This window comes from Pseudophryne corroboree, chromosome 6, assembly GCF_028390025.1.
Source record: "Pseudophryne corroboree isolate aPseCor3 chromosome 6, aPseCor3.hap2, whole genome shotgun sequence".
In the NCBI taxonomy this organism is placed as follows: Eukaryota; Metazoa; Chordata; class Amphibia; order Anura; family Myobatrachidae; genus Pseudophryne; species Pseudophryne corroboree.
This window is the reverse complement of record NC_086449.1, coordinates 748,151,525-748,174,706: the sequence shown is the minus strand read 5'-3', so window position 1 is coordinate 748,174,706 and position 23,182 is coordinate 748,151,525. Positions and strand designations below refer to the sequence as shown.

The 23,182-nt window shown below is 45.5% G+C and overlaps 1 protein-coding gene across 1 annotated transcript in view; it reads left to right on the top strand.

Moving 5' to 3' along the window:
• The first annotated feature begins 4,810 nt into the window (after positions 1–4,810).
• LOC134935656 (neuropeptide Y receptor type 2-like) overlaps positions 4,811–23,182 on the top strand; it is a 134,712-nt gene continuing 116,340 nt past the window's right edge. The window contains exon 1 of the mRNA XM_063930575.1: positions 4,811–5,324. The gene's annotated coding sequence lies outside the window, so the exon portion shown is untranslated. The remainder of the gene's footprint in view (positions 5,325–23,182) is intronic.

Below are 23,182 nucleotides of genomic sequence, written 5' to 3'. Positions count from 1 at the left end.
TATTATATGGAGTATTACCTCCAATCATAATTGTGTGAGTGGTTAAATATTGCACGGACAAAGGGTGTGCAATGGTTAAGGTGTCGTAGCCCCTTGCAAAGGCGTGAACAGTCCACGCAGGGCCTGATGAATCACCTAGTAGGTGCTGTGGTTGGGGGAGTGGCGGGTGCGGTGGAGACGCGGATGGGGGCCAGTGGTGCCGCAGGTGGGGGAGGGGTGGTTGTAGAGGTGGTGCTGGTGGGGTGGTGGGGGAGGGGTGTTTGCTGCTGGTGGGGGTCCATGGCCACCGTGGGTGGGACGGGTGCTGCGGGTGGGGGAGGGGGTCCGGAGCCTCCGTGGGTGGTGGAGGGTGTGTGTGCGGGTGCTGCGGATGGAGGCTGGAGGTACTGCGAGTGTGGGAGGGGGGGGGGGGGGGTAATGCTTCTCCTGCCTCTCCTCCTGGAAGCAGCTAGGCTGCTGTCCTCCATTTGGCAGTGGCTCTCCTGGGGACTCGCACAGCAGCCAGTGACTATTGTTGGCGCCAGTGTCCCAACGCACCGCATTACAGGGAAGAAAATGCACTCAATAAACTACAGCTCCCAGCAGCCCTTAGCGCCGGGATATCATACTGAATCCTTTGAATACTGGCTATACAGTAAGTACTTAATACGTAGACCAGGGACTCAAACAAATCATCACAAAAAAGTAATACAAAAAGACAGCGCAGTAAAATAAAGCAATTGTTATATGAGGAATCAATTTATTAATATAAACACAACAAAAACATACAACAATAAAATAAACAAGTATAAAATATAGTAAACGCAATATTGCACAACAAACTGTAGAATAATTGTAACACCTGTAGACCAGACGTGCAGTTATATCCTTATGCTATCCTTATTCCGGATCACAGTCTAGTAATGAGGTGTAGAAAAACATAATTACTGTTCTCTGTAGATGTGAACTAGTTGGTGAGTATTGGATCCAAATTCACGATGGAAAAGTGATTGAACAAAGCCAGTCCAAAGGCAATGATGTACAGTACAGTAGATACACATTAACACCAACTTCCAGGAGAATAGCTGAAGATTCTGCAAATATGACTTAAAAATGTGTCAGTTCAGGTGGCAGCACTCATAGTTATGGACTGTGGGGGTAATTCAGACCTGATCGCTGCTGTGTGTTTTCGCGGGCGATCAGGTCCAAACTGCGCATGCGTATGCACTGCAATGCGCAGGCGCGTCGCATGGGTACAAAGCGGAATGCCGCTCAGGGATGGCGAGGGATCGCAAGAAAATTGACAGGAAGAAGGCGTTTGTGGGTGTAAACTGACCGTTTTCAGGGAGTGTCTGGAAAAAACGCAGGCGTGTCCATGCGTTTGCAGGGAGGGTTCCTGACGTCAATTCCGGTCCCGGACAGGCTGATGTGATCGCAGCGGCTGAGTAAGTCTTGGGCTGCGCAGAAACTGCACAAAATCTGTTCGTACAGCTCTGCTACACATGCGATCGCACACTTGCACAGCTAAAATACACTCCCCCTGTAGGCGGGTGACTATCAGTGCAAAAGTCGCTTGCTAGCGATCAGGTCTGAATTAGGCCCTGTCTCTGTTCGTCTGGTTTCCAGTAAGGGAAGGCAATCCTCCCGGACTTCCCCTCTATTCTCAGCCGTACACTAGCAAATTGTGTGGGAGGTAATGAAATTCAATGGCACTGAGAGTATGCATTACATTCAGGCAAGAGGCTCCCACAAAAGTGAGCACCGGTGTAGTAAAGAGCAATATGCATACAGTGGCGCACCCAGGGGGGGGGGGGGGGTTCCGAGCACCCAGAAACCCCCCTCCACTAAAAAAATATATATATTTTTTTTTTTTTTTAGCTGCATGAGTATTATTAATGGCTGTCTAGCGTCCTCTGCAGCCTGCTGTCTTCCTGGTGGCACTTGTAAGAGCAATAAAAGTTTATTTTAATTATAGTATATATATATTTCCCTCATGTGCTTATCCATTCTTACTTTAATAATCTTCAACTGCATCAACTCCAGCAGTCTTCGGCCACCTGATACTTATTCCAGGGTCATCTGCTGATTTAACTATGTGTATTTACCCTGTACTTGTCCTATACTGTCATCAACCGTAATTTGCTGTTTTCCTGTTTGATTATTCATGTACTCTGTAATTGGGCGCTGCGGAACCCTTGTGGCGCCATATAAATAAAGGATAATAATAATAATAATAATAATAATAATAATATATCCATGTGCATACATATATACACACACATGTATATACATACATACATATAAACACACACACACACACACACACACACACACACACACACACACACACACGCACACAATATATATATATACATGTGTGTGTATATATATATATATATATATGTACTGTATGTGTGTGTACACACACATATACATATATATATATATATATATATGCATGTTGAATATGCTATGTATATGTGTATATGTATGTGTGTCTGTATGTATATATATATATGTGTGTTTATATATATATAAATATATATATATATACACACACACACACACACACACACACACTAGTTTTACGGACCCAGCATATGCTGGGTCACCTCAGTCCCCACCCCCGTGATTGGCTCCGCCCAGTTCTGGAAACCCCCCCATGCAAATCCTGCGTTTGCCACTGGCATATGCCAATAAACATGCTATTACGGGGGCATTAGGTTTAAAATCTAAATTGCAATGCAGGTTGCTGGGTAACAGGATGGTCCCTAAGAAATGCAGGGAATTACTGTATGTGTGGCTTGGCTTTAAAGGTGATACAGTTATTCAGCAAGTTGTTGTACAATATTGCATTTATTTTTGCATTGTTTGGTCTGTTATTCTATACTGCGCAGCCATAATTGTGACGCAATCGCAATTAGTGCGTGGACGCAGATGGGGGGCGTATTGCGACGAGGTTTTTTTATTTCTACTTATTTCATTGTTGTTTAGTTAGTTTGTCTGTCTTGGTTTTTTTTTTTTTTTGAGGTCTAACAGCTGGAAACTTTAGAAAACCTGCAGTAGCCCCTGGGCAGCAGTGGAGCCTAATTAGTGTTCTGCATCAGACATTAGTGCATTTGGACAATGGACATTAGTGCACCTGGACTGCAGTCTTGCCAGCCAAAAGACAACAACCGTTATTATTTTAAAAGTCAAGTTTGTGAAATGCTGAGAATTGGCTGTTGGTGGTAGACTGAAGCTTTGCCTGGGGCACCAAGGAACCTTGCACTGACCTTGTATGTGAAAGACTCTAACCTAAATCATGTGGAGTCTAATGCTGTAAAGCTGTCATGTGTCAGGAAAACATCTCTTCCTGCGCAGTAGGTAGAAAGTATTCCGTTATTACAGTGCATGGAAATCCTGATAATCATTATAGGGCCTCATTACTAGCAATAACGTTTGGTGAAACTGACTCTTCTTTCCTTTTACTAGTAAAACTTTCTTAACGCTCAGTAAATTTGGTACATTCTGTGAGAGATCAGCGCCACAAGTAGAGATTACTGAAGCACCATTAACAAATCTCTTCAGCGAAAGTCGTCTCAGTTCGGATATGTCGGCTCAATTTCTGACGCTTCGCTGGCAAAATTTGGCTTACCCCAGCCCACCACACCATATCAGATAGCAGAATGATTATACAGTTGGTGAAATGTAAATTTACAAACACAATGCACAATGGGATTTTGTGGAATGGGGGATCAAGAGTTCTACACAGTGGTGGTTGCTGAATGGGGGCTTTAGCACAGACCAAATATACATTATGCTGGCGTTCAGGATGCCGACCGACACCAACAATTAATATGCCGACAGGGAGGGGGTAATTTGTTTACCCTTCCCCTGCCTCCTACCCTAACCCACCTGGAGTGACGGCTAGGGCTAAGATTGGGGTGGTAGGGGCTAGGGCTAAGATTGGGGTAGTTGGGGCTAGGGGTAAGACACCGGGGGTAGTGGCTAGGGCTAAAACACAGGGGGGGGGCTGCTAGAGCTACCCCCCACAGTGCCTAACACTAATCACCCGTGGGCCCTAACCCTAACCATCACCCCAACACTTACCTTCGGGATGTCGGCAGTCGGTGTTCTAGCACCAGGTTTCTAAATTGTATTGAGATTCTGATGTTGGTCAGGTGACCGCCGACATCCTCACAGCTAACCCCATCACAATGGGGGGTGGAGGGGGGTTCTAGGGGGCGGATAAAACATAAGCACTAACTGTACCTGTAAATGCTTTTATAATATTGATGGTGCCTGCGGGAATGTAAGCTCCCCAGGGATCGGCGCAGTGTATCACAGCCGGTGCTGCAGAAACGGAGCAATCAGCGCCTCCCTCCTGTAAGACCGTACTGCCGAAATGTGCCTTTCTCACCACAAACTTAGCTGCACCCCAAATTGCGCTGCACCTTTGCTTATCTCTAATGGCAGCTCCTATCACAGAACCGTGGCAAATTGCAGTGAGTTAAAAACTAATAGATCTTTACCTAAGTACAGCAAGCTTGCCTGACAACAAATTAAATGTATGAAGGAGCGCTATAATGTTCTAAAATATCTTGCTTCTAAGGATAATATGATAATCCTCTTAGTGCTATATCTCTGCCATACATACATTCATAGACTTTTTTTTAACTAGCTGGTTGAATTTAAAATGTTAGATACAGTTTACAGCACTTCTACAAGGATTTCTTCAGCCTCATGTGGTTTCCATGGCAACCCTTAAAAGTTTATTATCTCTTTTCTTTGACTTCCATGTGCCTTTCCTTTTCCCTTGCCTCCTGTCTCGGCCATTTCTTCATGGAACTCAGGAGCACAAACGACTTTTCCTAACACAAGGCGTTTAGCGAAGTTTTCTGACCGTATCTTTCCCCGCAAATGTCTGAAATCCAATCTTTTCCTATGAAGTTGACTGCTGGGAGCAGGCGGAATTGTCACCAGGAATTGGGAGAGTGTGAAATGAGCTGTGCCGATTGGGGATCCCTATGAAGAACCTCTCCTTCTAGCTAAATCTATTCTACTACTTCACTCCAGGGCTTTCATTGCCTATTCTGTCATTTCCGCACCTGTCAGCCACTGCAAATCCACAGGGGGAGAAAGAAGATAAGTATTTAAATGTGTTCCCTAAAGGATTAAAACCTTTGGTGTGGTTGTTCAGTGTGCAGGCAGCATCAGAAGTAGGTCCACCTCCTTCTCTTCAATGATGCTGTCTCTCTAAGCCTCACACATGTATCCAGCTGACGGATTCTGCGTCTGTTGTACATCTGCAGCCAAAGTCTTCTGCACTGTGGTCCAGGGGTTCAGGGATGTAAATTCCACAGGTAACGAACTACGCGTCTTGTGTCGTTTGTGCTCTTTGCACAGCTTGTTTTATATAAATCTCACCAAGAAACAATAGACTGTATTCTCCTGGCAGTCACTTCAAGGAGAGTGGAGAATTACTGTATAATGATATCTCATCAGCTGAAACAAAGTAAAGTTTTGCTGATCTTTTAGGATTTCATATAGATATATCCAGAGACCAGGCAGTAATCACATTGAAACTGAGGATACTGCTTTATAAATCAGACTTGTAGATTTGATGGATAACACTGTAAAACCAGGCTGTGTATTATCTTTGTGCATGTATGCATTTTCATATCGGCCAGATGGGACTTATCTGTGTAAGACGGTGGATGTAAAACATCAGAATGCAGTAGATTAACCCCTTGTGCAGTAGAAAACCTGTATGTGTATATGATATGTGGATATCTATTTCTAGTGTTACCACTGACCTGTCAGACCACTTTGACCCATGTATTTTTCTCATTCTCATTAACATTGAAAAAACAGATCTTTGGGTAGAAATGCAGTAAGTTATAATTATACTGAAGATTGCTAAAAGAGTGTGGAAGAGATGTACTAGCCTTGGAGAGGGATGCAGTGGAGAGAGGTAAAGTGCCAGCCAATCAGTTTCTACCTGTGATGTTACAGGCTGTATTTGAAAATGACAGTTAGGAGCTGATTGGCTGGTACTTTATCTCTCTTCAAGGAATAGTACATCTGCCCCTGTGAGTGCTATGAATGTGCCTCATATGCAGCTCATATCAGGAGTTCCAAAAGCAGAGTAACGCAAGCAACCTTACTGTATATAAATATTGGCATTGTCTTTCATCCTTGTTATCTATATCTTTCCATCAAACAATGCACAGTAATTGATGAAACTGGGGCAGAGCTATTATATCGTTGTAAAAAGATTGCTATTTCAAGTTGCTTCTGCTGCCATTTTTGTTTCCACAGACAAAAATTGATTATTGTACATATTATTATTATTATTATTACAGGTTGAGTATCCCTTATCCAAAATGCTTGGGACCAGAGGTATTTTGGATATCGGATTTTTCCGTATTTTGGAATAATTGCATACCTTAATGAGATATCATGGTGATAGAACCCAGATCTAAGCACACAATTCATTTATATTTCATATACACCTTATACACACAGCCTGAAGGTCATTTAATACAATATTTTTAATAACTTTGTGTATTAAACAAAGTTTGTTTATATTGTGCCATCAGAAAACAAAGATTTCACTATATCACTCTCACTCAGAAAAGTCTGTATTTCGGAATATTCCGTATTTCGGAATATTTGGATATGGGATACTCAACCTGTATTATTATTATTATTATTATTATTATTATTATTATTATTAGTAGTAGTAGTAGTAGTATACCTTTTGTACAGTATATACACCAACTTTGTAAATATCCAACTGATAGAGCAACTGTAATAGCTGATTCTGTAAGATGCAGCACAGATGTGTATACATGGATGTTTGAGGCACCAGTGCAGTATTGTGTCCTATCATTATACCAGAAAGAGCAGAAGTAAATGATTAAAAACATGATATTAATTAACTAAATTATTATCAAGTGGAATTTTCTAATGAATACATCATATGTGCTCTGAATAAACTAGCCCGCTGAAGTGATATGACTGGTGTGAGCAGATTAGATGGCATGACATCTCCCGCTCCTCTGTAATCTACATGACAAGTGTGGTTGTGTATGACAACGGAGGATGTACTGTAATTTTACAATATGAGGTCTCAAAGTAATTTAGGGGTCTATTTACTAAGCTTTGGATGGAGATAAAGTGGACGGAGATAAAGTACCAGCCAACCAGTTCCTAACTGTCATGTCACAGACTGGGTTTGAAAAATGACAGGAGCCGATTGGCTGGTACTTTATCTCCATCCAAGGCTTAGTAAATAGGCCCCTGAGTGTTCACTGTACAGTGTGTGGATATTTACCCAAGACCCTCAATAAATGTATGACATGCCAACCTTAGATCAGGGGTTCTCCTATCAGCGTATTGTATAGTGTTTTACAGTATCTCGGCTAGAAAAGAGCAACGATTTACATCTCACAGTGGGTTGGGTCTGTATTACCGGCGGGCCGGGATCCCAGCCGCAGAATGCCAGCGGGGGCGGTGAGCGCAACTAAGCTCCTTGGCGGGCTTGCTGCGCTCCCCACAGTTTCTATTCTAACTCTATGGGTGTCGTGGGAATAGTCCCTTCTAATCGGCATGCTGACTTTCTGTTTTTTGAGGGTTTGGAATGCAGGGGGAGTTATTGTGACCATCGGTCACATAACTACATCCCCTCTCAGCTTGTAGCAAGCTCTTAAATAAAAGGGTTCATTTAGACAGTATTTTACTGACCATCTGGATACGGTGCCATGGTTTAAAATACAATTATGTGACATCCTGTCCATGTTACTGATATAAATAGCTGATTACAATTTAATGTGGTTTGATACTCCACTTTAATGTGCTGTTAATGTAAACGGTATAGAGGTATAATAGAAGAAACATATGATTCAGGATGCAGATCATTAGCTAAAACCATACATACAGTACTCATTCCCATTGGGATGGCTGGCGCTGGCAGGGGTGGCTTTGTAACAGAGGGCAACAACTTAGCAAAAGAGGAATTTTTCACGAGAACGTTCCCTATATATACACTTGCCTAATTTCAAGGGTATCCGGATGGTAGGGCGACATGGATTAGGTCAACAGTCAACAGGTTGACCACTATTGGTCAACACTGACATGGTCGACACATGAAAAATGTTGACACATTAAAATGGCCAACACGGGACACATGAAAAGGTCGACGTGACTTTTTTTTAATATATTTTTTACTTTTTCATACTGTACCATCCACTAGGACTATGATTGGGAATAGTGACCTGTACGGAGTGCAGCGCAGTGGCAAACACAGGATTTGAATGGGGTGGTTTCCAGAACTGGGTGGAGCCAAGCACGGGGGGTGGGGTCTGAGGTGACCCAGTATATGCTAGGTCCGTAAAACTAGTGTGTCTGTGTGTACAGAGGACGCTGGACAGCCATTAATAATACTCATGCAGCAAAAAATAATAATAATAATTTTTATTTTTTTATTTTCTGGATGCTCGGAAAACCCCCCTGCGTGCGCCACTGCAGTGAGGTACCTTGCCCACAGCATAGTGAGCGAAAAGGTTTAAAATGTCATGTCGACCTTTTTTTATGTGTCACCGTCTTGTGACGATAATTTTTATATGTTGTCCTTTTTCCTGTGTCGAACATGTCAATGTCGACCAATAATGGTCAACCTATTGACTGTCAACCTAATCCAGATCGACCCATTGATCCATAACCATTTCGTGGCCTTGTCTTTGGGAGATCCCAGAGAAGAGATCCAAGTGGCAACTGCACGGGATGTAGTGGCACAATTTTCATCATAACAAACCTGCCCTCATTCTGCAAAAGGTCACAGTTCACAGGATCATGTAGCAAGGGGGTGCAGGGTAGTGGAGGAAGGGGAGGGGGATGGGGATGGGTGCAGGGTAGTGTGTGTTGGGGGGGATGGCCTGGGTGCAGTGGCTATAATGACGTGATTCAGAGCAAATATTGTTATCATGTCCCTGCCTCGTCCAATGCAATAGGGGTGTCGGTGGGCAGGATCCATTATGAGGGAATTTTATCCATCTTAAAAATGACGCTGTGTTGCTATGTCTGCTCCAACCTAGCAACCCTGGTAGGTGCCTGTAGTCACAGTGGTGGTTTCCACAACTAGCATGGTATAGCTGATTAAGACTCACATCCAAAAGCTTAGTTTACTCTTTTTATTATAGATCTGCACCAAGAATGACATTAACAAAAGACATTTATGCTAAGCTGTTTTCATCACACACTATACCGTGGATCTGACGGTACCAAATCCAGCAACGTAACACATTTTTATGCTGCAGTAAAGTAATGATTCTGCCATTTGAAAATACCAGCCTGCTATATATTATATACACTCCAAAAGTATGACAAGATAAGTGGCCTGGTGGCATGTATATTGATTTCTATTAAGACAGGTTACAGAGGTTGCATGCGATGGCTCCTATGTTCTATAATCAAATAGAGCTCAGCTTCAAAGCCTGTATACATCACTTAGAGTGATTCAATAAATTACTATAATGTAATTGTTACATATAAGAAACAGGTAAATTAAATTTCTTAGCTTAAGAGTTAAGACAAATTGTTTTGAACGAGACAGGTTATAATATATCCTAGTATGATAATCAGAGCATGTAAAAAATAATAAGTAGTGGAAAAGAGCTCTTAGTGGAGCAGAAAATGTTAGCGCCGGGGGGCAGGGAAGATGAGAGATGGATTTACACACTCCACTGGAGTGCATGAGATTCTGGGCTGAGATGTGTTTGCCATTGACAGGTGATGTACAACAGCTGTATGTGATACTGATGACATTTCTGCACAGTCTCATCAGCAACACAGGTACAGTCCTAAATATCTGCAACATCTGACTTCATATCTTACGGACACTTTAATAAGTGTCTCCATGAAAGGCAGTCTAGCTGTCTCTCAGAAAGTCATTCATAAGCTCATCATTGCCCGCAGCTGTGTTTGTATGAAATACTGTCTGCAGCATCCAGAGCCATTGGCACGGAAGAGTGAATAAACAGCTCCAGCAAATGTACGACTATATTTTCCTTTTCAATATACCGTCAATGGAAGCTCTAGCTCATTATCTGCTTTGAAAAAATCCAGAATGAGAGGCCATGCTTCTGATGTATGTCAGTAATAAATGAAGCACTCCCAACAGCATAAGTAGCTGTCTCTTCTAGGGAGTTTTAATCCTGATGGAGGTACACAGGTCATGCTGGCACTTGTAGCTCCACTACAGCTGTAGAACCAGAGTTTGCCTCCTTCTACAGCTGAGCATATTGTAGATGACAATTGTGATTGATATCTGGACCATTATACAAAATCTGTGTGTGACCTCCCCAGGGGATCCGAACTACAGTATTTACCCCAGGATAATATCACAGAACACTTTAAGTGAATGGGAAATTTACCGTAGCTATAGAAAATACAGAGTATAATGGACGTATCTCAAAATGTATGTTAGAACAGTGATGATGGACTGGGTATTAAGATATAAGGCTTGGAAAAGGTAATCATTACACTGGATTGATAGCTCATGTGCAGCTGCAGAAAACTAATTATAAAGAACAGCTTTAAACCAGGGCAATTTGTCAGAGGGTCTGTCTACATTCGCATCACACCTCTGACAACTTACTATTCATTTGTTCTGTCGTCAGGAAAGGAATTAGGCGAATAAAACAATTCTTATAGGTGCACCTACTTTTCTTCCACTGGAAAAATATATACATTATCGAGTCTTTATTCATTGTTATGACAATACGAAATGAGGATTCACACAAATGTATTAAAAAACACCAGCAGGGACAGGCGATCCCTTTACTATTTCTTTGGGCGCCATGTACACCGATGTTCATGAGCGGTCTGCAAGTGGTGACTGTCAGGGAGGGACCCTGCGGATCCCTATCCCAGAACTGTATGCAATATGTAGCCCATGGACTACTATGGGCTAATGCCATCTTCAGATGGCGTTAACTCATAGTTGCCTACCCTCCCGCATTCTGCAGGAGACTTCCTGAAACAGTGCCAATCTCCCTGACTCCCTAAACAGTCCATCAATCTCCCTGATTGCATTTTAGCCCCATTATGTAGCTTTTACATTCTTAGGGAGGAGGGAAAAAATTAGACATATATACATTCATCAGTGCCATTTCCCTGCATTGGCTATAAGGCGCAATGGGGTAAATGTATTACCCTGTGAAATGGGGGACAATCGGTACCAGCACACGTTATGTGCGCTCTACCGCTTCTCCCCCATGTATGATGGCTGCCGTGCGGGCACAGTGACAGGGGCATATCAGCGCTGCTATCTAAAAGATAGCAGACCGATATGCTTGAGCAATGCATGATGACCGTTCTGACACTTGCAGCTGTCAATTTGGAGAGCTACAGGTGGCGATGCTGGTAGACCACAGCAGGGACTGCGCTGGTGATCTCCTGTGAGTAGCGAGATCCCGCACATGCACAGAGCAGCCGGGACAACGCGCCAGCTCTGAGCTGTATTCTCTGGGGACATTGCCGGAGGGGGGAGCGCTTCAGCAGACAAGATGTTAATACATCTTGTCATTGTCCCTTCTTGCTTCGCCTCGGTAATGAGACGAAGCAGGAAGTGTGCATCGTGACGCTATAATACATTTACCTAAATGATCCCTATGGCTACATGCATGTTCAAATAAGGGCCCTCATTCTGAGTTGATCGGTCGCAATGCGAATGTAGCAGAGTTACACATGCTAAGCCGCCGCCTACTGGGAGTGTATCTTAGCTTCTTAAAAGTGCGACCGAAGTAATCGCAATATTGCGATCACAAACCTCGTAGCAGTTTTGGAGTAGCTTCAGACTTACTCTGCCTGTGCGATCAGTTCAGTGCTTGTCGTTCCTGGTTGACGTCACAAACACACCCAGCGTTCGCCCAGGCACTCCCACCGTTTCTCCGGCCACTCCTGCGTTTTTTCCGGAAACGGTAGCGTTTTCAGCCACACGCCCCTGAAACGCCGTGTTTCCGCCCAGTAACACCCATTTCCTGTCAATCACATTACGATCGCCGGAGCGATGAAAAAGCCGTGAGTAAAATTACTTTCTACATAGCAAAGTTACTTGGCGCAGTCGCAGTGCGAACATTGCGCATGCGTACTAAGCGGATTTTCATTGCGATGCGATGAAAAATACCGAGCGAACAACTCGGAATGAGGGCCAAGGTTTCTTGTGGCCACTTACAGTATATGGAACCTCTTGTAAAGCACAATACACAAACAAATCCTGCAAAATATCAATGTCTTTTCTTCAACAAGTATATCTTTCTAACTTTGGGGCTCATTTACATTTGGCTGTAAGTCATGTTTATGACACGCCTCTCACATGTAGCAGTGCACGTCCACGCTGATAGGTGTTACCAGGGCTTAAAGTGGTCCTGGAGAGGTGGTGGAACTCATTTAGCCACTGGGACCTGAGGAGGTGATGAATGCTGTCCAACAGACACATCATGTGTGAGTACCAGGACGGGTGGGCGCTGTGGATGGAGGAGGACCATGGAGCTACCAGGACCTGAGGAAGGGTGAGGTGGCTGCAGCTTATCAGTAGAGATGTGCACCGAAAATTTTTCGGGTTTTGTGTTTTGGTTTTGGATTCGGTTCCGCGGCTGTGTTTTGGATTCGGACGCATTTTGGCAAAACCTCCCTGAAAAATGTTTGTCGGATTCGGGTGTTTTTTTCCAAAAACCCCTCAAAAAAGCTTAAATCATAGAATTTGGGGGTAATTTGGATCCTATAGTATTATTAACCTCAATAACCATAATTTCCACTCATTTCCAGTCTATTCTGAACACCTAACACCTCACAATATAATTTTTAGTCCTAAAATTTGCACTGAGGTCGCTGGATGACTAAGCTAAGCGACCCAAGTGGGCGACACAAACACCTGGCCCATCTAGGAGTGGCACTGCAGTGTCAGACAGGATGGCACTTAAAAAATAGTCCCCAAACAGCACATGATGCAAAGAAAAGAGAAAAAGAGGTGCACTGTGGTCGCTGGATGGCTAAGCTAAGCGACACATGTGGGCGGCACAAACACCTGGCCCATCTAAGAGTGGCACTGCAGTGTCAGACATCATGGCACTTAAAAAAATTGGCCCCAAACATCACATGATGCAAAGATAAATAAAAAAAAAGAGGTGCAAGATGCCTTATGTTGTATAAACAGGACATGCACACTTTAACAAACCCATAATTTCAGCCACAGGGTCTGCCACACGACTGTGGCTGAAATGACTGGTTGGTTTGGGCCCCCACCAAAAAAAGAAGCAATCAATCTCTCATCCTCAATCATCATCATTCTCCGATTCCTCACCCCTTTCAGTGTGTACATCCCCCTCCTCACAGAGTATTAATTCGTCCCCACTGGAATCCACGATCTCAGGTCCTTGTGTACTTTCTGGAGGCAATTGCTGGTGAATGTCTCCACGGAGGAATTGATTATAATTCATTTTGATGAACATCATCTTCTCCACATTTTGTGGAAGTAACCTCGTACGCCGATCGCTGACAAGGTGACCGGCTGCACTAAACACTCTTTCGGAGTACACACTGGAGGGGGGGCAACTTAGGTAAAATAAAGCCAGTTTGTGCAAGGGCCTCCAAATTGCTTCTTTTTCCTGCCAGTATACGTACGGACTGTCTGACGTGCCTACTTGGATGCTGTCCCTCATATAATCCTCCACCAATCTTTCAATGGTGACAGAATCATATGCAGTGACAGTAGACGACATGTCAGTAATCGTTGGCAGGTCCTTCAGTCCGGACCAGATGTCAGCACTCGCTCCAGACTGCCCTGCATCACCACCAGCGGGTGGGCTCGGAATTCTTAGCCTTTTCCTCGCAGCCCCAGTTGCGGGAGAATGTGAAGGAGGAGCTGTTGACGGGACACGTTCCGCTTGAGTTGACAAGTGTCTCACCAGCAGGTCTTTGAACCTCTGCAGACTTGTGTCTGCTGGAAAGAGAGATACAATGTAGGCTTTAAACCTAGGATTGAGCACGGTGGCCAAAATGTAGTGCACTGATTTCAACAGATTGACCACCCGTGAATCCTGGTTAAGCGAATGAAGGGCTCAATCCACAAGTCCCACATGCCTAGCGGAATCGCTCCGTTTTAGCTCCTCTTTCAATCTTTCCAGCTGCTTCTGCAAAAGCCTGATGAGGGGAATGACCTGACTCAGGCTGGCAGTGTCTGAACTGACTTCACGTGTGGCAAGTTCAAAGGGTTGCAGAACCTTGCACAACGTTGAAATCATTCTCCACTGCGCTTGAGTCAGGTGCATTCCCCCTCCTTTGCCTATATCGTAGGCAGATGTATAGGCTTGAATGGTCTTTTGCTGCTCCTCCATCCTCTGAAGCATATAGAGGGTTGAATTCCACCTCGTTACCACCTCTTGCTTCAGATGATGGCGGGGCAGGTTCAGGAGTGTTTGCTGGTGCTCCAGTCTTCGGCACGGTGGCTGAATGCCGAAAGTGGCCCGCAATTCTTCGGGCCACCGACAGCATCTCTTGCACGCCCGTGTCGTTTTGTATTAAATTCTGCACCACCAAATTCAATGTATGTGCAAAACATGGGACGTGCTGGAATTTGCCCACATGTAATGCACGCACAATATTGGTGGCGTTGTCCGATATCACAAATCCACAGGAGAGTCCAATTGGGGTAAGCCATTCTGCGATGATGTTCCTCAGTTTCCGTAAGAGGTTGTCAGCTGTGTGCCTCTTATGGAAAGCGGTGATACAAAGCATAGCTTGCCTAGGAACGAGTTGGCGTTTGCGAGATGCTGCTACTGGTGCCGCCGCTACTGTTCTTGCTGCGGGAGGCAATACATCTACCCAGTGGGCTGTCACAGTCATATAGTCCTGAGTCTGCCCTGCTCCACTTGTCCACATGTCCGTGGTTAAGTGGACATTGGGTACAACTGCATTTTTTAGGACACTGGTGAGTCTTTTTCTGACGTCTGTGTACATTCTCGGTATCGCCTGCCTAGAGAAGTGGAACCTAAATGGTATTTGGTACCGGGGACACACTACCTCAAGAATTTCTCTAAGTCCTTGTGAACTAATGCCGGATACCGGACGCACGTCTAACACCAACACAGTTGCCAAGGCCTGAGTTATCCGCTTTGCAACATGATGACTGCTGTGATATTTCATCTTCCTCGCAAAGGACTGTTGGACAGTCAATTGCTTACTGGAAGTAGTACAAGTGGTCTTCCGACTTCCCCTCTGGGATGATGATCGACTCCCAGCAGCAACAACAGCAGTGCCAGCAGCAGTAGGCGTTACACTCAAGGATCCATCGGAGGAATCCCAGTCAGGAGAGGACTCGTCAGACTTGCCAGTGACATGGCCTGCAGGACTATTGACGTTCCTGTCTAAGGAGGAGGAAATTGACACTGAGGGAGTTGGTGGTGTGGTTTGCGGGAGCTTGGGTACAAAAGGAAGGGATTTAGTTGTCAGTGGACGGCTTCCGCTGTCACCCAAAGTTTTTGAACTTGTCAATGACTTCTGATGAATGCGCTCCAGGTGACGTATAAGGGAGGATGTTCCTAGGTGGTTAACGTCCTTACCCCTACTTATTACTAGAGATGTGCACTTGAAATTTTTCGGGTTTTGTGTTTTGGTTTTGGGTTCGGTTCCGCGGCCGTGTTTTGGGTTCGACCGCGTTTTGGCAAAACCTCACCGAATTTTTTTTGTCGGATTCGGGTGTGTTTGGGATTCGGGTGTTTTTTTTCAAAAAACCCTAAAAAACAGCTTAAATCATAGAATTTGGGGGTCATTTTGATCCCAAAGTATTATTAACCTCAAAAACCATAATTTCCACTCATTTTCAGTCTATTCTGAATACCTCACACCTCACAATATTATTTTTAGTCCTAAAATTTGCACCGAGGTAGCTGTGTGAGTAAGATAAGCGACCCTAGTGGCCGACACAAACACCGGGCCCATCTAGGAGTGGCACTGCAGTGTCACGCAGGATGGCCCTTCCAAAAAACACTCCCCAAACAGCACATGACGCAAAGAAAAAAAGAGGCGCAATGAGGTAGCTGTGTGAGTAAGATAAGCGACCCTAGTGGCCGACACAAACACCTGGCCCATCTAGGAGTGGCACTGCAGTGTCACGCAGGATGGCCCTTCCCAAAAACACTCCCCAAACAGCACATGACGCAAAGAAAAAAAGAGGCGCAATGAGGTAGCTGTGTGAGTAAGATAAGCGACCCTAGTGGCCGACACAAACACCGGGCCCATCTAGGAGTGGCACTGCAGTGTCACGCAGGATGGCCCTTCCAAAAAACACTCCCCAAACAGCACATGACGCAAAGAAAAAAAGAGGCGCAATGAGGTAGCTGTGTGAGTAAGATAAGCGACCCTAGTGGCCGACACAAACACCGGGCCCATCTAGGAGTGGCACTGCAGTGTCACGCAGGATGGCCCTTCCAAAAAACACTCCCCAAACAGCACATGACGCAAAGAAAAAAAGAGGCGCAATGAGGTAGCTGTGTGAGTAAGATAAGCGACCCTAGTGGCCGACACAAACACCGGGCCCATCTAGGAGTGGCACTGCAGTGTCACGCAGGATGGCCCTTCCAAAAAACACTCCCCAAACAGCACATGACGCAAAGAAAAAAAGAGGCGCAATGAGGTAGCTGTGTGAGTAAGATAAGCGACCCTAGTGGCCGACACAAACACCGGGCCCATCTAGGAGTGGCACTGCAGTGTCACGCAGGATGGCCCTTCCAAAAAACACTCCCCAAACAGCACATGACGCAAAGAAAAAAAGAGGCGCAATGAGGTAGCTGTGTGAGTAAGATAAGCGACCCTAGTGGCCGACACAAACACCGGGCCCATCTAGGAGTGGCACTGCAGTGTCACGCAGGATGGCCCTTCCAAAAAACACTCCCCAAACAGCACATGACGCAAAGAAAAAAAGAGGCGCAATGAGGTAGCTGTGTGAGTAAGATAAGCGACCCTAGTGGCCGACACAAACACCGGGCCCATCTAGGAGTGTCACTGCAGTGTCACGCAGGATGGCCCTTCCAAAAAACACTCCCCAAACAGCACATGATGCAAAGAAAAAAAGAGGCGCAATGAGGTAGCTGTGTGAGTAAGATAAGCGACCCTAGTGGCCGACACAAACACCGGGCCCATCTAGGAGTGGCACTGCAGTGTCACGCAGGATGGCCCTTCCAAAAAACACTCCCCAAACAGCACATGACGCAAAGAAAAAAAGAGGCGCAATGAGGTAGCTGTGTGAGTAAGATAAGCGACCCTAGTGGCCGACACAAACACCTGGCCCATCTAGGAGTGGCACTGCAGTGTCACGCAGGATGGCCCTTCCAAAAAACACTCCCCAAACAGCACATGACGCAAAGAAAAAAAGAGGCGCAATGAGGTAGCTGTGTGAGTAAGATAAGCGACCCTAGTGGCCGACACAAACACCGGGCCCATCTAGGAGTGGCACTGCAGTGTCACGCAGGATGGCCCTTCCAAAAAACACTCCCCAAACAGCACATGACGCAAAGAAAAAAAGAGGCGCAATGAGGTAGCTGTGTGAGTAAGATAAGCGACCCTAGTGGCCGACACAAACACCTGGCCCATCTAGGAGTGGCACTGCAGTGTCACGCAGGATGGCCCTTCCAAAAAACACTCCCCAAACAGCACATGACGCAAAGAAAAATTAAAGAAAAAAGAGGTGCAAGATGGAATTGTCCTTGGGCCCTCCCACCCACCCTTATGTTGTATAAACAGGACATGCACACTTTAACCAACCTATCATTTCAGTGACAGGGTCTGCCACACGACTGTGACTGAAATGACGGGTTGGTTTGGACCCCCACCGAAATAGAAGCAATTAATCTCTCCTTGCACAAACTGGCTCTACAGAGGCAAGATGTCCACCTCATCATCATCCTCCGATATATCACCGTGTACATCCCCCTCCTCACAAATTATCAATTCGTCCCCACTGGAATCCACCATCTCAGCTCCCTGTGTACTTTGTGGAGGCAATTGCTGCTAGTCAATGTCTCCACGGAGGAATTGATTATAATTCATTTTAATGAACATCATCTTCTCCACATTTTCTGGAAGTAACCTCGTACGCCGATTGCTGACAAGGTGAGCGGCGGCACTAAACACTCTTTCGGAGTACACACTTGTGGGAGGGCAACTTAGGTAGAATAAAGCCAGTTTGTGCAAGGGCCTCCAAATTGCCTCTTTTTCCTGCCAGTATAAGTACGGACTGTCTGACGTGCCTACTTGGATGCGGTCACTCATATAATCCTCCACCATTCTTTCAATGGGGAGAGAATCATATGCAGTGACAGTAGACGACATGTCCGTAATCGTTGACAGGTCCTTCAGTCCGGACCAGATGTCAGCATCAGCAGTCGCTCCAGACTGCCCTGCATCACCGCCAGCGGGTGGGCTCGGAATTCTGAGCCTTTTCCTCGCACCCCCAGTTGCGGGAGAATGTGAAGGAGGAGATGTTGACAGGTCGCGTTCCGCTTGACTTGACAATTTTCTCACCAGCAGGTCTTTGAACCCCAGCAGACTTGTGTCTGCCGGAAAGAGAGATCCAAGGTAGGTTTTAAATCTAGGATCGAGCACGGTGGCCAAAATGTAGTGCTCTAATTTCAACAGATTGACCACCCGTGAATCCTTGTTAAGCGAATTAAGGGCTCCATCCACAAGTCCCACATGCCTAGCGGAATCGCTCCGTGTTAGCTCCTCCTTCAATGTCTCCAGCTTCTTCTGCAAAAGCCTGATGAGGGGAATGACCTGACTCAGGCTGGCAGTGTCTGAACTGACTTCACGTGTGGCAAGTTCAAAGGGCAGCAGAACCTTGCACAACGTTGAAATCATTCTCCACTGCGCTTGAGACAGGTGCATTCCACCTCCTATATCGTGCTGAATTGTATAGGCTTGAATGGCCTTTTGCTGCTCCTCCAACCTCTGAAGCATATATAGGGTTGAATTCCACCTCGTTACCACTTCTTGCTTCAGATGATGGCAGGGCAGGTTCAGGCGTTTTTGGTGTTGCTCCAGTCTTCTGTACGTGGTGCCTGTACGCCGAAAGTGTCCCGCAATTCTTCTGGCCACCAACAGCATCTCTTGCACGCCCCTGTCGTTTTTAAAAAAATTCTGCATCACCAAATTCAAGGTATGTGCAAAACATGGGACGTGCTGGAATTTGCCCAGATTTAATGCACACACAATATTGCTGGCGTTGTCCGATGCCACAAATCCACAGGAGAGTCCAATTGGGGTAAGCCATTCCGCGATGATCTTCCTCAGTTGCCGTAAGAGGTTTTTAGCTGTGTGCGTATTCTGGAAACCGGTGATACAAAGCGTAGCCTGCCTAGGAAAGAGTTGGCGTTTGCGAGATGCTGCTACTGGTGCCGCCGCTGCTGTTCTTGCGGCGGGAGTCCATACATCTACCCAGTGGGCTGTCACAGTCATATAGTCCTGACCCTGCCCTGCTCCACTTGTCCACATGTCCGTGGTTAAGTGGACATTGGGTACAGCTGCATTTTTTAGGACACTGGTGACTCTTTTTCTGAGGTCTGTGTACATTTTCGGTATCGCCTGCCTAGAGAAATGGAACCTAGATGGTATTTGGTACCGGGGACACAGTACCTCCAACAAGTCTCTAGTTGGCTCTGCAGTAATGATGGATACCGGAACCACGTTTCTCACCACCCAGGATGCCAAGGCCTCAGTTATCCGCTTTGCAGCAGGATGACTGCTGTGATATTTCATCTTCCTCGCAAAGGACTGTTGGACAGTCAATTGCTTGGTGGAAGTAGTAAAAGTGGTCTTACGATTTCCCCTCTGGGATGACCATCGACTCCCAGCAGCAACAACAGCAGCGACAGCAGCAGTAGGCGTTACACGCAAGGATGCATCGGAGGAATCCCAGGCAGGAGAGGAATCGTCAGAATTGCCAGTGACATGGCCTGCAGGACTATTGGCATTCCTGGGGAAGGAGGAAATTGACACTGAGGGAGTTGGTGGGGTGGTTTGCGTGAGCTTGGTTACAAGAGGAAGGGATTTACTGGTCAGTGGACTGCTTCCGCTGTCGCCCAAAGTTTTTGAACTTGTCACTGACTTATTATGAATGCGCTGCAGGTGACGTATAAGGGAGGATGTTCCGAGGTGGTTAACGTCCTTACCCCTACTTATTACAGCTTGACAAAGGCAACACACGGCTTGACAAATGTTGTCCGCATTTCTGTTGAAATACTTCCACACCGAAGAGCTGATTTTTTTGGTATTTTCACCAGGCATGTCAACGGCCATATTCCTCCCACGGACAACAGGTGTCTCCCCGGGTGCCTGACTTAAACAAACCACCTCACCATCGGAATCCTCCTTGTCAATTTCCTCCCCAGCGCCAGCAACACCCATATCCTCCTCATCCTGGTGTACTTCAACACTGACATCTTCAATCTGACTATCAGGAACTGGACTGCGGGTGCTCCTTCCAGCACTTGCAGGGGGCGTGCAAATGGTGGAAGGCGCATGCTCTTCACGTCCAGTGTTGGGAAGGTCAGGCATCGCAACCGACACAATTGGACTCTCCTTGTGGATTTGGGATTTCGAAGAACGCACAGTTCTTTGCGGTGCTTTTGCCAGCTTGAGTCTTTTCATTTTTCTAGCGAGAGGCTGAGTGCTTCCATCCTCATGTGAAGCTGAACCACTAGCCATGAACATAGGCCAGGGCCTCAGCCGTTCCTTGCCACTCCGTGTGGTAAATGGCATACTGGCAAGTTTACGCTTCTCCTCCGACAATTTTATTTTAGATTTTGGAGTCCTTTTTTTACTGATATTTGGTGTTTTGGATTTTACATGCTCTGTACTATGACATTGGGCATCGGCCTTGGCAGACGACGTTGCTGGCATTTCATCGTCTCGGCCATGACTAGTGGCAGCAGCTTCAGCACGAGGTGGAAGTGGATCTTGATCTTTCCCTAATTTTGGAACCTCAACATTTTTGTTCTCCATATTTTAATAGGCACAACTAAAAGGCACCTCAGGTAAGCAATGGAGATGGATGGATACTAGTATACTTATGGATGGACGAGCGACTGCCGACACAGAGGTAGCTACAGCCGTGGACTACCGTACTGTGTCTGCTGCTAATATAGACTGGATGATAATGAGATGAAATCAATATATATTATATCACACTAGTACTGCAGCCGGACAGGTAGATATATTTATTATGTAATGACTGATGACGGACCTGCTGGACACTGTCATCTCAGCAGCACCGCAGACTGCTACAGTAAGCTACTATAGTAGTATGTATAAAGAAGAAAGAAAAAAAAAACCACGGGTAGGTGGTATACAATTATGGATGGACGAGCGACTGCCGACACAGAGGTAGCTACAGCCGTGGACTACCGTACTGTGTCTGCTGCTAATATAGACTGGATGATAATGAGATGAAATCAATATATATTATATCACACTAGTACTGCAGCCGGACAGGTAGATATATTTATTATGTAATGACTGATGACGGACCTGCTGGACACTGTCAGCTCAGCAGCACTGCAGACTGCTACAGTAAGCTACTATAGTAGTATGTATAAAGAAGAAAGAAAAAAAAAACCACGGGTAGGTGGTATACAATTATGGATGGACGAGCGACTGCCGACACAGAGGTAGCTACAGCCGTGGACTACCGTACTGTGTCTGCTGCTAATATAGACTGGATGATAATGAGATGAAATCAATATATATATATATATATAATATCACACTAGTACTGCAGCCGGACAGGTATATATATTTATTATGTAATGACTGATGACGGACCTGCTGGACACTGTCAGCTCAGCAGCACCGCAGACTGCTACAGTAAGCTACTATAGTAGTATGTATAAAGAAGAAAGAAAGAAAAAAAAACCACGGGTAGGTGGTATACAATTATAGATGGACGAGCGACTGCCGACACAGAGGTAGCTACAGCCGTGGACTACCGTACTGTGTCTGCTGCTAATATAGACTGGATGATAATGAGATGAAATCAATATATATATATAATATCACTAGTACTGCAGCCGGACAGGTATATATATTTATTATGTAATGACTGATGACGGACCTGCTGGACACAGTCAGCTCAGCAGCACCGCAGACTGCTACAGTAAGCTACTATAGTAGTATGTATAAAGAAGAAAGAAAAGAAAAAAACCACGGGTAGGTGGTATACAATATTATATATATATATAATATACAATTATATATATATATATATATATATTAAACTGGTGGTGACTGGTGGTCAGGTCACTGGTCACACTATCAGCAACTTGCAAGTAGTACTCCTAAGCAGACAATCACAATATATATTATACTGGTGGTCAGTGTAGTCACAATGGCAGTGTGGCACTCTGGCAGCAAAAGTGTGCACTGTACGTTATATGTACTCCTGAGTCCTGCTCTCAGACTCTAACTGCTCCCCACTGTCAGTGTCTCCCCCACAAGTCAGAAAATATACAGTCACACTATCTATCACTTCAGCAAGTAACTAGTACTCCTCCTAATGCTCCCCAAAATTACTACTGTGTCTCTCTCTACTGTCTCACTCTCTTCTCTATAAACGGAGAGGACGCCAGCCACGTCCTCTCCCTATGAATCTCAATGCACGTGTGAAAATTGCGGCGACGCGCGGCTCCTTATATAGAATCCGAGTCTCGCGATAGAATCCGAGCCTCGCGAGAATCCGACAGCGGGATGATGACGTTCGGGCGCGCTCGGGTTAACCGAGCAAGGCGGGAAGATCCCTACTTATTACAGCTTGACAAAGGCAACACACGGCTTGACACCTGTTGTCCGCATTTCTGTTAAAATTATTCCACACCGAAGAGGTGATTTTTTTTGTAATTTGCCCAGGCATGTCAATGGCCATATTCATCCCATGGACAACAGGTGTCTCCCCGGGTGCCTGACTTAAACAAACCACCTCACCATCAGAATCCTCCTTGTTAATTTCCTCCTCAGCGCCAGTAACACCCATATCCTCATCCTGGTGTACTTCAACAGTGACATCTTCAATTTGACTATCAGGAACTGGACTGCGGGTGCTCCTTCCAGCACTTGCAGGGGGCGTGCAAATGGTGGAAGGCGCCACCTCTTCCCGTCCAGTGTTGGGAAG